We start from the raw sequence: 3425 nt of genomic DNA on the forward strand, positions 1-3425 counted from the left end.
ATGTGTATATATACAAACGTATATATGGGTATATGTACATATGTAGTGCCACTGCTGACGACTTCTAAATAACAGGAGAATGAAAAAAAATCGAAAACAAAAGAGAGAGAGAGAGAGAGAGAGAGAGAGAGAGAGAGAGAATCCATGTGAACACCTAATAATTGTCAAACACTCGGAATAAGCAACTGTCACAGAAGTTGATCACTTTCAGCAATAATGGGAAAGTTGTAATGGAATATTTATCAGTAATCGCTTCTTACGTGATATAGATCCCAGGCTTTTTCGCTTTGTATTGACTTTGTTTGTGTTTGTGTGTCTTGTTTGTATGTGTTTGTGTGTGTGATACTGCCTTATACAAGCTTCTAAATACATAGAACCTGGATGTCGGTTTAAATTAAAAGTTAAAAGTTTTGTCGAAAAATTATGGCTGAATTTGTGGGTTGTAGTCGATTGTCTGAGAATCTCTCTCTCTCTCTCTCTCTCTCTCTCTCTCTCTCTCTCTCTCTCTCTCTCTCTCTCTCGTATATCATGTACACTAAAGGCCTCTGTCAAGAGTAGGAAATTGCATTTTTGTTTGTTAGTAATAAGAACAGGTCTAAGTCCTTGTTATTATTATGTAAATCATATGATAAGTGCTCTCTCTCTCTCTCTCTCTCTCTCTCTCTCTCTCTCTCTCTCTCTCACACACACACACACGTTTGTTTTGTTGTGAAAGAGGAGAGGCTATTTTCAGCTTTCCCTTTGTCTTAGGACAACGGTGAAAGCAAAAAATAACAAGATAAAATAATTTATGCATTTTGATGTCATATCTTTTTTCTTTTATTTCAGGTATGTTCTCTTTTGTGAATTTATCGTGGCATTACTTAAGGTACTGTGGTAAGGACTTCAAATATATTAGTCATTTGTTTTCACATTTTTTTTATTTTACTCATTACTTCTGAAAAATACTGAACTTCAGTAAGTACTATATATGTTACCATTGAAAATATGAGAGAGAGAGAGAGAGAGAGAGAGAGAGAGAGAGAGAGAGAGAGAGAGAGAGCAATAAATTACGTATAGATTGGTTTGTGTATTATTCGTGTATTTCCATCCATTTCTTCGTAATTGTTCATAACTCCCACATATAACTAATCCCAGAGCTTTTAAAATTCGATTGTACAAAGCTACGCTGATCGACACCAATATTGAAGCTTCCTATGCAATAAGAACACTAATCGCCTTCTCTAGTGATTTCTCGTGAGAATCAACATCTCTCTTCAGTTTCATAGGAAATGGTTCCCAGGTGATCGTAACATTTACGAGAAGGGGAGAGCCCTTCATCACTGTTCTTGTGCGGAAGTTTAAGAAATCAAAAGGTGGAAGTTTGAGGTTTTAAGGAATGAAAAGGATAATAGATTTTTTGACCGAAAATCATTCTATTTTTCCTGTTGCTTTACTTTCTGGTGCAAAATAATGAATTTTTTGCTTGATGCCAGAATGGCTTGAAGAATAAAATAGTATAGATGAGAGAGATATAAGTAAGGATAATTAGTGGACGTTAATACCATTCATAAAGAACGTTTATTACCCACCAACTGAGAACTGGTCCTCATCATGTCCAGCTTCTAATGGCATCATTAATGTGATTTGTATTGGTATAATCGTTAATTAGATGTGTAATAATAATAGTTTTTTTTTTATTTTACTTAAGTTATACATTTGTTCAATAAGTGCTTTATTTACTTGTTTATTGTCTTATGGGTTATTTTGACATTGCTTATTTTTATTGTTAGCCATAATATGATTATTTAGAAATCGGAGTAACTACAGTAAAATAGTAAAGTATAGCTTCACCATTTACTTTCTGTTAAAGTTATGTAATAGACATTTATAATATTTCGTTTTAAATCTTTTACTTTTTGGCCTTTTTATCGAAAAACAGTCCATTCTTTTGCAAGTTCTTCGTTAGGGCTAGAAACAATAGAGAGAGAGAGAGAGAGAGAGAGAGAGAGAGAGAGAGAGAGAGCGACTACACTATCCATGTCATATATGTTCAACGCCTCACTAACGAATTCTAATTCTCCCCAAATTGCCCCAAGTGAGATAAACGAGGAATATCTCCCTTTGTTCCCGACCTTTCCTCCCCCTATTCCCTAAGCCCCAATCCTTCCTTACCCCTACCCCTACTAGATACACACCACCCCAACATATCCTATTCGGCTCCTCTCGGGTATCTAGGATTTAATTGCCAACCTGCACCGGGACCTTTCCCAGCAGACGGAGAATATCAAGGTTTATTTACCTTAATAAACTGAGATTTAGTTTGTGGTATTTAGTTATTATAATTGATGGATAATGTTGAGATGTCAGTGGCGGGTAGAAGGAGCTAAAGTAGATAGTAGATTGCATTCTACAAGCACAAAGGCGCCCTCCTCTCCAGGATCATGTTTCAGTAGCAGTTCCATGTTATCCTCATGGCTACTCCATACTGCCTTTGAGAGTCTCTCTCTCTCTCTCTCTCTCTCTCTCTCTCTCTCTCTCTCTCTCTCTCTCATAATATCGGCTCTCAAACATATCCAAGATTGAATCCCGAATCCAAACAGCGAAAGGAGACCAGTCTCTGGAATGTCTCTTACCTTCATTTATGAATAGAAGACAGACAGAGAGAGAGAGAGAGGAGAGAGAGAGAGAGAGAGAGAGAGAGCGTCTAATCATCATATTTAATGACTTGGGTTAGTGGCTGATAGGGCACCAGATCAATCTCCCCCCTCCTCCCCGACCCCCAACCTTTCACCCCTCGCCCTCAATTGATGATGATGAGGAGGAGCGAATATCTAATTCAGCCATCCTCAACCGGGGTTCCGCGGAACCTTAGGGTTCCATGAACGATCGCCAGGGGTTCAGGGCGAGTTCATGTTTTATTCAATTATTTGTTATTTGTAAGTATATATTTTTCTTCGTTAAACATGCCGTGAGAAATCTTAGGCCTATAATTTATTTTATCGTAAAATTTCGTGCAAGATTTTTTCCTCAGTTTTACTAAAGGTAATTATTACACATGCTTACTTATTATATATATATATATATATATATATATATATATATATATATATATATATATATATATATATATATATTGGGGTTCCTTAGGATGAGAAAAATTGTCCCGGGTTCCTCATAGTGCCAAATGTTGGGAACCACTGATCTAATTTGACTGTGACCTCCCAACGTCACTATTGATCATGACTGAGGGACTCATTATCATTATAATTTCTTGTGTTATCTGGATGTGGCCTTTAGTGATGAGAGACTCATTCTGCCTCACTCTCTTTCCGGCCTCTGTTTTCCCTCGGCAGTTGATTCATTCTCTCAGTCATTGAAAGAAAGAAGGCATATTGCATCATTGAGTGATAGAAGATAGTTTCATTCACGGCGAAGATGCCTTC

Source organism: Macrobrachium nipponense, chromosome 25 (genome assembly GCF_015104395.2).
Source record: "Macrobrachium nipponense isolate FS-2020 chromosome 25, ASM1510439v2, whole genome shotgun sequence".
Lineage (NCBI taxonomy): Eukaryota > Metazoa > Arthropoda > Malacostraca > Decapoda > Palaemonidae > Macrobrachium > Macrobrachium nipponense.